Genomic DNA, 13,670 nt, shown 5'->3' with positions numbered 1-13,670 from the left:
GTAGTAATTCTGAATAGTTTTGTATGTGACAAATAATTGTTTCTTTAATATAAAATTAGACATGTAAATGCTTGTAGCATTCATTTAAAGTAATGCAAACATTCTGTTTCCTACTTACCTGGCAAACTCTGGTTATGATTGTGGCTGTTCATGGGGTCGGTGCAGTGGCAGGATGCAGCCAAGAGCGCTGGATGACCGGAATACGGAGGAATGCATTTAACATTTACACATTCTGGTCTGCACAGTGAGCTGCAAAACACACACAGCTCTGGCCTGCATAATATACATGTCCAGCAAACCTGATGAATTTCTTGAGTCAGTAACTACAGTGCCGTATGACTCAGTACACGGCATTTAACCACCAGTTCTTCTAGGTTACCAGTTTCCCTCTATCTAGGTTACCAGTTTCTTTCAAGTTTTTTGAAACTAGCTTGCTGAACTATAATTTAAAATTAATCAAGAAGTTGGAAAGTTAATTGCAATAAAATTTTAAAGCTCAATTTTCTCATAAAACTTCATAAAACCTGATTGGCATCAACAATTTTACTACAAAGCCCTCTACATTCATCTGTTTTGTGTTATTAATATACAACTTGACTACAATGGCTGTCTAAGCTATCCATTCCTTCTTTTGCATTTGTGAATCTGTAACCTTTTCAATAGAGTATTATATTAAATATATAAAGAATCTTTTTTGTTCCTGACCTTTCTATAAAACCTGTTCAGCTCTGTATACTTTTCTAAATATTTGCATCATATACTTAAAAAAAACTACTACCATCAAACATCTGTATTACATATGTACCCTACTTGGCTCATCTGAAAAGTGTTTGTAGACTTGAGTACCAACCCGGTAATGATGGTAAACAAACAAATACATAAAAAATACAGATAATCTTCCTACTGTCCCTTATACAAAAGGCCATAATCTGCAACAATCAGTGCTGATGGCTGTGATGACTTTCCAAAAACAGAGGAAAGATCACAGCTTGCCAAATCAGTCTTTAAAAAAAAATTGGTAGCAGAAATAGTGGCCAGATAGCAAAATGTATTCATCATCATTTATACACACTTATTTTTCCTTGCTTATTAATGAGTTTTAATAAATGAAATCAGAGTTCTTCTTCACGATCACAGAATTACAGAGGGTATGGAAGTGACCTGGTGAAGCTTTAGCAGAGCATTAGCCAATAGCCAACTTAGGCATGAATCTCAATCTCAAGATAAAAAAAAAAAAAAAACAGGACACAGAGGCTATGACTTAAAAGACCTGGAAACTACTAGGAATAAAGTAATGGAATTGAGACAAGGGAAAGCTAAATCATATTTTTCAAATCGGGGTAGTATGAACGTAGGAATGTGCCAAAATTATGGTGCTCAGCCTCTGAGACATTTAATGACCTAGAGCAGAGCAAGTCAATTAGTAGAAAAGATTGTCAGGAATAATTGGGATATCTTAAAAGTTATACCTGGCCATGAAAAGTGGCTTTGTGATAAGCCACTTTTCACATATAGGAATTGTGGAAGTTTGAAATAGAGCTTGTGTTACAAGGATTTTGCTGTTAATAGAAATCTGTTATTTATAATAAGAAGGGAACTATTCCATGTTACAACTGTTCTTGTTGTGCTAATATATGTTTGTCCAATGAATTTATACATCCAACTAGTAAAAAGAGGTTTACTTTTAATTGTAGTGCTACTTGTAATACCCCTCTTGTTGTTTATTTGGCTAACTGCCAACAATGTTCAGGGTTCCATGTAAGAAAATCCACTAGAAGATTATGAGATAGGATAGTAGAACATAAATCAGATATACATAGAGGGGTAGAAACAAAGTCATTAGCTAAGAGCGTACAAGATAATGATGAGTCACAATTTTTTGTTTAGAGTTATAGAAGTTTTACATCCCAATATCAGGTGTGGTGCATTGTTAACAGATTAGACATCAAGGAATATGAATGGATTGTGCGTATGTAGGCAGACGCATACCCTGGCTTAAATAAGCAAGTTACTATAAAACCTATTTTAAAACTTAAACAACCAGAGGTTAAATGAATAAAGTTTTCTTATGATTAAAACACTTTTTGTCCTTGTACTTGCTGCTAAGGATATACTAATATTTACCATTTTTAATTAATGTATTGTTTTGATAGGATGGGTTGTGTCATGTGATTTTACTTTGAATTGTATAAAAGATGGTTCTCTATTTTAGACTTTATAATACTGATGAAGGATTTATATCCGAAAGCTCTGTTTTTTTATCAAATTTGTTCCAACATTGTGAAGTTTGCTTCTTTTTTCTTCTTTAGCAGAAACATTGGCCAGATAGCAAAATGTATTCATCATCAGTTATACACACCTATTCTTCCTTGCTTATTAATGAGTTTTAATAAATGAAAGCAGACTTCTTCTTCACGATCACAGAATGACAGAGGGTATGGAAGTGATCTGGTGAAGCTTTAGCAGAGCATTAGTCAACTTAGGCATGAATCTCAAGATAAAAAAAAAATAGGACACAGAGGTCCACAGTAAATGGAATGCAAAGCAAAAAAAAAAAAAAGTTGCTAATGCAGGTGCAAACGTGTCAGTATGGAGATTTTCCCCCAAATGGATTTTTTGAATGTTTTTCCCTCAACAGTCTTGCTTAAAAGCTCCACTGTATTTACCCAACTGGTCCATTCATTCTATTGGAGAGGTAACAGACAGGCATCTCCAGGCTAGGCAACAGTCCTGTGACAGTTGTTTACTGAAATGCTGAGTGCCAACACAAAAAAAAAAAAAAAATGAAAAAGCAGGAGAAGAGAAAATCTTAAACACTCCTCCTCTTCTTTAAATTTTTTTTTTTTTTTGCAAGGGGCAAGCCCCCTCCTCCATCCTCAAAAACGTATATGAAATAAGTGTAGGCTTTCCATACCTCGGATAAAAGAGAATATTCCAAGAAATGGCCATCTCAGACTTAGTATATATAACTGTTGTTGTTGTCTTTTGGCTTTTCCCAGTCAGGGGTCGGCACAGCGGAACTCCAGTCCGCTAATGATTGGCAGTAGATTTTCATGAACGCCGAGGTGCCAGCTCGACGTTCAACCTTCAACTAATAAGGTTAAAAAAAAGGCATGGAAGAGACGATTAATAAGGAAGGTCAGCAAATACATGTACTAAAGAACAAATGTAGATGGAACATGGGCACAAAATTATTGGATGGCCTGAAAATGCTCCAGTTGGATCAGCACTCTACTCTCGTTAGCAGATAAGCTACACTCACACCTCAAATAAGTGGTGCAAAGCTTAATAGAAGGGATGGAAGGGCAAAGAACGGGTCACACACATAAGTGGGGGAGGGGACTAGATCCACAGCTTTAACTGTATGTGGAAAACAAGCTATGGAGTATTATTTATTGGACAAACTGAAGACAGCCTGGGAACACAGAAAGGAGAAGACGTACAAACATTTGTCAGAGGGCAGCTGCTTCTGCGCTACATGCAAAGTCAGACAGAATCAAAAGAATATTTCTGAACGTTCAGCTTGAAAACTGCAGAGACTTGATGCTAAGAACATACATTTGCAGTATTTATATTCTATCACTCAGACATTGTTTAACAGAAATCTAATTACACTAGGACAGAATTACTTATATGTATTTTACATGGGCTGCACTATTTGCCCAGTGTTGCAGTGGCATAAATCAGTGTATAAGCCAACCGTGCAGGTATGAATAATGACTATACAAATACATTTGAATAATTTAGCATACCTGGTATCCTGCTGTGGATGTCATACAACTTCATTTAAAATATCACCTTTTGGCTAAAAATGTAGAAGGATGGGTGAACCTAAATGCTTCCTGTTGATATGAGGTTTTCTCCATATGCTGATGAGACCAAGTTGTTGCACTTACTATTAGATTGACACTTCTTCCATGACGTCAGGTCGTCAGGGGTATAAAACAGGCAAAACATCAACACTCACCATTCAAAAGTTGCTATGTTTATGCTGATGACTCATTTGTTTAAGTATCTGCTGTCCTTCGTGTCTGGTAAAGCCTGTCTGGAGTCTGAGACACCTATCTAATCAAAACTAGCCATGTTTTCATGGCTGTGTTCTTTGGATGGGGCACGCATCCACTGTTTTAAAATATGTTGGCTATTTTAGTGGTAACAGTCTGATTTTTAAACGAAATTCAGATTTCTACAATTTATTCAATGTTATTTAAGAAGTGAACATTACATCTTCACTGCTTTCATTTTATAAACTTTTTTATCTTTTAAAAAACTGCATTTTAAATGTTAACATTTAAAACAGAAATAGCATCAGGACTCTGAAAACACTACTTTCCAGCTACAAGCTTTGTTTTAACATTTTTTTATTCTCATATTTGCCTTTGACTGCTGTTATGATTCAGTTTCACTGATACCAATCATGAACCGTTGTTTCCAATGTCCTTAATTACATGAAACTATTCATGTACATCTATTATTCTTTGTAACCAAGTCACATTTTGTAAAATAAATATGTATAATTGGACTGGACAGATCACGGAGTTGCTTCTGTAAGCATATCTGCACGGTCACATTAATGACTCTTTTAGAAGCAATCATATGACATTTTTCCACCGAATGCAGCAATAAGGCTTAAAGTAGTACAATTTAAAATAATTAAACAAACGTGTGTGTATGTGGATATATACACACACACACAAACACACACACACAATTACATATATGTCAGGTTTAAGAGCAGCATGCTTTATAAAGTTGCAGAAATTCTTCATCTATAAAAAGTAAATTACAGTTTTAAGTGTAGAAATATTTTTGTTTTATCAAATGCATGGCAGCATAAATTAATGTATCATTAAACTCATTAAAGAATTAAGAATCATAGGATAGATGCCAATTTATCTCTGTATGCCTCAGGCATATTTTGATGTAAGTCCCCAAATCACAAAACAAATGGGGGCATTGTTAAGTAAAACATCATGTTATTGTTCTATCACTGCAATTATAATATATATCACTTTATGGTTGGCACATTAGTTGTACTCATTTTACTTGTCATAATGTACTAAGACATTACAGATAAAACAGGCTCTCCTGAAATAAGCTACTAGTGGCTTTCAATAATTTAATTTAACCTTCAAAGTATTCCATATTGCTAAAGTACCCTAACTGAAATTTACATGCACCTTAAAACACACCTGGAACTGTCAGTCTGTTATATTTAAATCAGTTTCGTGGTAAGAATTACAAATATACTTACCCACAGAAATAAAAAAAAAAAACATTGGGAAGATGGCACTGTGTACCAAAACACGACGTTTATATACAATTACAAAGAAGGCTACTGCAAAGACCTATACATTGCTAATATGAGTCATCAGCAGAAATTAGAAATAAGAACAATAAAAAAATTACAAGCTGGAAAACACTTTGGGTGAGACTGTGGGTGTTTTCACTGTTTAGGAGTGGTGGCAAAACTTATGTCAACTTAGATGCTAAAGAAAAGAAGACGCATATGATGCTCAAAAAGGCTGCCTGGTGCTATCTGGCACATGTACATGTTTCAGATGAAAATGAATATGCAGTAGGAGGTATGCTGAGTTTTGGTACAAGAATGTAGCTGGTTACAATGTAAGAAGTGCTTAAGAAGTTTCAAAGGTGTTTGTACCTTCTAAAGCTTTTCTGGAGTCAGTGCTGACTGACTGTTAATGCATTAGCCCTCAACGGTAGTGAATAGCGATCCTTCCCAAGTACATTTATGACATCACAAATGTGCCTATATTTTCAACAATTTTGGAGCATAAAGACAGTGGTGGTCTAGCACTACATATTCTTAAAGAAAGTGTGATACTTTTCAAGAGCACCACATTATGAGGAACATTTCGCATTTCGATTATTGAACAAACAATGCTCGACGTTAAGGAAAAGTGTTTGGACCGCTCTCTGTGCGTCGATATAGTATAGACTGGTCATTACATACCCGTTATTATTTCTTTAGTGGAGTGTAGTTATCAATCCTTGCCACCACCCCATAGCACTTGACTTGCAAATATACACTGAGGAGACAAGATTCAAGTAGATTCGTTTGCCATGCACTCTATATAGATGCAATGAATAAGTAGACAGATGATAATAATAGTAATGCAGCAAATATAGTATTAACTTACCACCAGCAAAATACTCTAAATTTTTGCAATAAAAGTAATTCAAACTTGCACTTTGCTCAGCTGGGTCCTTTGGAATCTGGGCTCGGTAGCTACTAAAATTCCTTATAAAGTGCTGGGAACGCGCTGGCTACCGCCCTCGTGGGCTGCGCTCGCTTACAGCTAAACCGCATCACTACACATGTGAGACCGGAAGTGGGCTCTAACCGGCTGGACTAAGGCCAAGTATCATGACATGAGTCTTTGGTTGCATTCACCTCGGAAAGCTGGCAATTGTTCGCTAGTTTAAAGCTGGGAGTGGGCGTGTGATTCATCTGAAAATGGGGACTTTAGAAACGCCATGCAAGATAAGGCATACGATAGGGGAGGGGAAAAAGAAGTCATGTAACCCAAGGTGGAGTCTTACTAAATTATAATCGTGTTGACTGTCCTGAAGTTGCGAGGGGCGGTATGAAGATGCTTGTTTAAGACACAGTACTTGGGTCCAGAGTTACCAAGTGGAATGGAATACAAAACTGACTCGCATTTTAATTGGTGGCATTTACCATTGATAGATACCATGTTTATTTATGTATTTGTATTATTATTTAGGATGTAAAAATACATGCTGTATTAAATATCCATCATCCACCGAGAAAAATAAAATGACATGTAGAGGATAACGGAAATAATACTCGGTCAAAACGGGGAGCTTTTGAAAAGTTTGAGATGCTATGAGGCAGGACTGACTTGGTTCTGAAACCAAAGCAGTGTTATACGTACACTCACTCCAGGTCTTGTTACTGGTGTCTGAAAGGGCTACCAGGTGAGCGGTGGGCATGCCCTTCAGAGAAGGAACGTTTCTCTTGTCTTCCAATTATATCACAACTTTTTTTGCTAAGAATTCTGGACAGATCAAACAATAATGGTGGGACAAACGCTTAAAATTTGGGAGAATATTATTTTTTAATATTAGTCTTGTTCTCTTAAAAATTTAATAGAACAGCAGGTTTTGCACACACACGTATTTTCCGAACAGTAGGAGATCTGGCATTAATAAATGACCTTAGTGCTCAGAAATTTATCAGAAAATTAAAAAACAAACAAAAAAAAAAAAAAAACGGAGAGAGCAAAAAAAAAAATAAAGCGAAACCAGGTACGTTTGAGAGCTCAAGAGTAGTGTGAGGAGGTGTGCTTGGAAAAGACAATGTCCTAAATGGAGATGATTGAGACAAGAGCTGGGGCGGTGGTTGTTTTTTGTGTGCCTGCATGTGTGTGTGTGTGTGTTTGTGTGAGAGAAGAGAGTTTACAATATATTTGTGATAGTAATGCTAACATGTGTGTTTAAAATTTGATAAAAGGTGTCTAATAAAAAGACATGATCTTGTCATTTTGTCCTTTGGTTGTGAAGATCATCCATCCAAGCTATGATGAAGAAAGCAGAGGAGGCATTCATGCTTGACAATGCAATATGGTGTAAAAGCAGTTTTGCTTTTAAGAGCTGACAGCAGTGTTTTTCATGTTTGTGTATAACTATAGCTACTTCACAGATGTACAATACACACAATGCGTTTATATCAGCACAACGAGTCAGGTCTGAATGCTTTAAATCATATTTTGAAGTAACTGGGAAAACCAGCCATTTTAAAAAGCACCCCTTTTACAGACTGTGGCATAATGTCCTGTGCTCACCTGTGAGCACTAGTTGTTTTCTTATTTGGCATGTTTCTAGGATAGAGAATATAACTAGCTTTATTCTATATGAACTGTGTGACCATGTTATCAGCTGTTTACGTACTTGTTACTAGACTTAGTGCTGTATCAATTAAGTTGCTTTATATTGTGACCCTATGGGGTGGGACTATTAATGCATCAATTCTATATGCAGTGATCATTTGGAGTCTTTATTTCCAAGCCTCTACTGAAAATGGTTTCTAGGCAACTGGACTGTGCCCAGTATCAAATAAATAAATAAAACTAATAGTTGAGAACAAGAAGCCCCTGAGTCTAATAGATATGTGCCAAACAAACATATTTAATACTTTGTTAAATTGACGTGTTGTACAAGGTGTACTCTGCATTTCTGAATTTCCATTCATAATGTACATAAAAAGTACATGAATAAATCATCTTTGCTCATTAGATGTCAAATTAAGTTAAGGTTTAAGGAGAGTGAAAGGATTGTTCAGTTTTGTAGCTATTTTAAAGTGAAGTTGCTTGGTATAGTTGTACTAGGTTTTAGAATCCCAAGATATTCCTTTCAGCCCTTTTTGATAATCAAAATTCATGATACAGCTTAAAATACAAAGATGAGGATTCTAAAGCAGGTCATTTCCTGAACAATGGCCATCTGCACTCTGAAAATTGACAGAATTTAAAGATGTGTTGGACTGCATTCCATATATATATATATATATGAAGGAGTGTTGAAGGAATTTTTAACTGGTTATTCTGCTCTTCAGTAACTTGAACTAAAAGCTAGTGTTGGCTGAATTTTGTTATTTGCTAGTAATTACAGGTGTGGGGGTAGCCACATTCTTTGATTTCCTGTCCTTGCATATTTAAACTGGTGCATGTGAAATAATTCCTGCTTTAAAACTTCAGCTTTTATGCACTTTTTTTTAAAAATACAGTTTTAACTGGTTATTCTGCTCTTCAGTTATTCCCACCCACCCGCACTGTTTTTTTTTTTGTGTTAATCTTAGTGCATTGAAACTGCCCCGCCCCCCTCAGCCTGCCTCTGGGCCCATCTCATTTGCTCACTCAACTGAGTGCAGTGAGATCATATTCTGATTTCAGGCACTCTACTGTGTACAAGAGAGAGAGCTGGGAAAAAAAAAAAAAAAAAAAAAAAAATTCCTGCCTTCTTGTTATCTTGTTAAGTGGTACAGTACTTAAAAAATTTCATCTGCTTTTACTGTACTTGTGTTTTTACCTACTTTTACTTTTGCATCATCTTAAAATACTCAATTGTATTTATTACTGCTTGGTGTAACTCATTCTAAGCCTTTTGGTTTTAACACTTGGGGCTTGGACCAGTTAGTTGTTTTGCACTGAGAGGGTTTGTGGTCTGCACTGTTGTGGCAGAACAGGTAGCTTACATCCTTCTAGGTTGAGAACTGCTGATTGAAAAGTGTATTAATTCTGGTTTAAGCACTTGGGCTTTCAAGCCATTATTTTACATTAAGAGGGTTCGTGGTCTGCACTCTTGTGGGAGGAAGGTTTGTGGCAAGCACTGTGGTGGGGACAGGTAGCTTTCATCCTTCTAAGTTGGGAACTGCTGACTGAGAGCCCAGTGTCCAAGTGTATTAGTTCTGGTTTAGGCACTTGGCTCAGGCCAGTTATTTTACATTCTGAATATTTGAACTGTATCTTACTGAAATTGGTTCACCTTGTTTGCTCTAGCATACTAGATAGATCCAGGCCTACTGAATCTTTGTTTATTATATGCTTGTTGTTTGTTTGCTTGTTATTTGATCACTAGTGATATCTGCATTGCTTACTGTACTTATTTCCTTGTTTCACTTGAAAGAAAGTTACTGTTTGTCGTTTTGCATTTAGTTACTTGTAACACATTGCACTCAAGTTACCTGGCACTTGCTACTAAAAGCAATTATATAAGTCAGCAAAAAAAATAAAAAGCACACCACCTCCTCCCCCACTGAATTATTCTAGCATGTCCAAAGGTCAGTTGTCAATCTCCTCTCCTGTCCAGCTGGTGAATCTGGGGAATCTAGGGGCATGTTATAACTGCCTCATGTACACACACCTCCTCCTCCCGATGCAGCTATTTAGCCAAACTGAGGCTGAGCTCTTCTCAACTCAGACTGGGCAAGACAGACAGGAGGAGAAGGCAACTACACACACCACAAAACCAGCCTCACATAATGCTACCACAGCAGACACCCAAACAACTGCTACCTCAAGACACCCCACAAAACACACATAAACCACGACTACATGAAAGAGACATAGAGGAGCTCTCTGATTATGCTTCACCAAGAATGATGCCACAATATAGAGACAAGATGATCAGCTTTAACAATTGGCTTAATGTCTGGTGTGTCATTCAAAGGGGAGTGTCTCTCTGCTGCCCTGATGATGACATGCTTGCCACGCTGTGCTCATGAGGGCGGCTTGCGCCTGTCACCCTAAACAAAATGGGAAGAAATTGAGGGTAATGCTGTCAATGCCAGAAGTCTTCAGTATGGAGAACATCGATGTCTGTGCTGTAACTGAAACCTGGTTCAGGCTCCTGAGAGCACCCCCCGCACTATTTTAGTTTTTACTCATCATCATGCCCCCCCCAAAACCCGGACCGGACCACAAAAGGAAAACCATCCAGGTGCAACTAACCATAGGCAAACTGTGCTCTAAAAATTGTAGTGCTACAGGCCACCCCACACAGCCTTCCTGAAGACACTGGAGGGTATAAATGTATCTCCAAACACCATCATATTGGGTGACTTCAACTACCGAATATAGACTGGGAACATTACTCAAGCCCTAACGTTCCTGGAGTTCATAAATTCAAATGCCATGGAAGTATATCCCTCATTGGTGAGATCTGATCATAAACTAATCTCACTCCCAAACAAAAAAGACCATAGTGAAGAACTTCTAAAGCAAACTTCACACTACTCAAGACTGGTGTGGTATCCCAAATGCCTTCTATGAACACCTCCAGGACTGCATGGATCAGGCAATCCCAAATAAAACCAAGACTCTTTCCACAAAAGGAGAAAGCTATTACATGATAGAACAAAATCCATAAAAGGGAAGTCACCCTGATCATTATTAGTAAATCAACTAAGGCCAATTTTGAGAGAAAATTGCCATGGATTCAAAGGACAATCATAAGGCCTTTTTCAGCTATGTTAGGAACCTGGGTGGAAACTCACAGATATGCTCAGAATTAGTCCAAAATGATACAAAATCACTGAACCCACAGACATTGCCAACATACTGGCAGACAGGTTCAGTGCCTAAAGGAGAGATAACTATCCCAGCCGAGTGTAGCCTCCCGGACATCTCAAATGCGCAGGTGAAAGCTGCTCTCTCTAAAGCTAAAACACAGCATCAATGGGACCGTATGGGTGTCCCGGCTGTGTGTACACGACGAGCTAAATGAGGAATTAAACCCGCACATAAGGCAGCTGTTTAATCTCAGCCTTACCACAGGATACGTGCCCAAGGGAGTGCGACGGCAACTGTGGTCCCACTCCACAAAGGTGGCGAACAAGTCTAGTCTGCAAAGCTATGGAGAGGATCATAATGGAGCTCATAAACAAAGATATAGGGACTTGCAGACATTGGACCCGACCCAGTTTTGCTTTGTCAGGGAAGATCATGCCTTTTGAACTTGGTCAACTTCTTCAAATAGTCACCAAGGCCATTGATGAGGGAAAGGCAGTCCATACAGCCTACCTTGACCTTGCCAATACCCCACTAAATGTAAACCCATATGTCACAAGATGGGTTGCAAACTGGCTTAAGGACAGAACCCACAGGGTTAGAGTTGCTGGCGCTGTGTCAGACTCCAAGCCGGTCACAAGTGGTGTCCCACAGGGATTGTTTGGCATCTACTTCTCAGAAGTACAGGCCAACATGGGAGGACTTTGCTGACAAAGTTTGCAGATGACTGCAAACTGGGCCATAGTGGAAAGTGCATCGGACACGGATATCCTTCAGAAGGGACTCACGGAAACAGATAGCTGGTGCCAGAGCCATGGCCTGAAGTTAAACGCCAAAAATGTATAGTCATAAAACAAGGTAACCCCAAGCTACCATATAGGTGGCAATCCACTAAGCACAGAAGAGGTTATCAGGGACCTGGGGACCCAGGTTGACAGTGGCCTTTCTTTTGACACTCACATTGCTAAAGTGGTTAGAAAGACCTTCTACATTGCCCACCTGATCATGAAGGGATTCACATCCAGATCTAGTGAGGTCATTGTTCCCCTGTACTCTTCACTTATCAGACCAATGATCGATGCCCCATTCGGGATGTATCTCACCCGACATCTGCAGCAATTAAGTTCCTCACCAAAAGGATAAAAATCTGTCATATGCTGCCAGATTGAAGAAACTCCAGCTCTATTCAGTCGCATACCCGCTGCTCAGAGGTGACATGTGCCTGACATACAAGGCCATGTCCAACCCGGAATTAATGGACATGGTCCACCTCAAAAATCCAAATCCACCAAAACCACTAGAGCAAGCGACTTAAACCTTAGCGGATATAAATAGGACGTGCTGGAGGGATAGATTTATCACCAGAGACTCCATGCTGTGGAATAAAATCCCGGTCCATGTGAGGCAGAGCACGCTGACTCTGTTCAAGAGAAATCTAGACCTGTGGATGGGAGATCGCTGGGAATCATCTCTGGGTCACTGCTGGACAGAGGCATAACAAACTAATGGGCACAGTATTTTTTCATATAAGGGGTAAGTAGCCAATAATTTGGGCTAGGCTTATAAATGCCTTAGGGCAGATAGCCTAGTATAAACCTATGAACCTATGAACCTATGAACCTATATATATATAATACATACACACACAACACACGCACACCAGTTTCAATAAAAAAAATAGAAGATGGACAGGTTGACAGACTAGATCAGACAGGAGTCCCCGTGGACTATGTTGTTTGCAGATGACATTGTGATCTGTAGTGAGAGTAGGGAACAGGTGCAGGAGACCCTGGAGAGGTGGAGATATGCTCTAAAGAGAAGAGGAATGAAGGCCAGCAGGACTAAGATAGAATATATGTGGGTAAATGAGAGGGAGGGTAGAGGAATGGTGAGGATGCAGGGAGTAGAGGTGGCGAAGGTGGATGAGTTTAAGTACTTGGGATCAACAGTTCAGAGTAATGGTGTGTGTGGAAGAGAGGTGAAGAAGAGAGTACAGGCAGGATGGAGTGGGTGGAGAAGAGTGTCAGGAGTGATTTGTGACAAATGAGTGCCAGTAAGAGCGAAAGGAAAGGTCTACAAGAGGGTAGTGACACCAGCTATGTTATATGGGTTGGAGACAGTGGCATTGACAAAAAGGCAGGAGTCAGAGCTTGACGTGGCAGAGTTGAAGATGTTAAGATTTGCACTGGTTGTGACGAGGATAGATAGGATTAGGAAAAAGTATATTAGAGGGTCACCCCAGGTTGGAAGGTTTGGAGACAAAGTCAGAGAGGCAATATTATGTTGGTTTGGACATGTGCTGAGGAGGGATGCAGAGTATATTGGGAAAAAGATGCTAAGGATGAAGCTGCCAAGTAACAGGAAAAGAGGAAGGCCTAAGATAAGGTTTATGGATGTGGTGAGAGAGGACATGCAGGTGGTTGGTGTGACAGAGCAAGATGCAGAGGACAGGAAGAAATGGAAACAGTTGATCTGTTGTGGTGACCCCTAACTGGAGCAGCTGAAAGAAGAAGAAGATAATTGTCAAACATAAGCTGTAGAGAGTTACCTTAGGTCATTAAAATCCTTACATTTTGGAGACAAAAACACATGCTACCCTCTCAAGCATTTATTGAAATG

At 38.8% G+C, this 13,670-nt stretch overlaps 1 protein-coding gene across 2 annotated transcripts in view; it reads right to left on the bottom strand.

Annotated features, from left to right (window-relative positions):
* PLAU (plasminogen activator, urokinase) overlaps nt 1-6,389 on the bottom strand; it is a 41,838-nt gene extending 35,449 nt beyond the window's left edge. The window contains exon 1 of one of the 2 annotated variants that reach the window (XM_044056766.1): nt 6,162-6,389. The gene's annotated coding sequence lies outside the window, so the exon portion shown is untranslated. The remainder of the gene's footprint in view (nt 1-6,161) is intronic. The other variant, XM_044056765.1, reaches the window with a different exon arrangement.
* Nucleotides 6,390-13,670: the final 7,281 nt, after the last annotated feature.

The sequence above is a fragment of the Protopterus annectens genome, chromosome 14.part0 (genome assembly GCF_019279795.1).
Source record: "Protopterus annectens isolate FY-2018-M chromosome 14.part0, PAN1.0, whole genome shotgun sequence".
Lineage (NCBI taxonomy): Eukaryota > Metazoa > Chordata > Ceratodontiformes > Protopteridae > Protopterus > Protopterus annectens.
The sequence above is the reverse complement of the archived record's forward strand: the minus strand, read 5'-3'. Positions and strand labels throughout refer to the sequence as shown.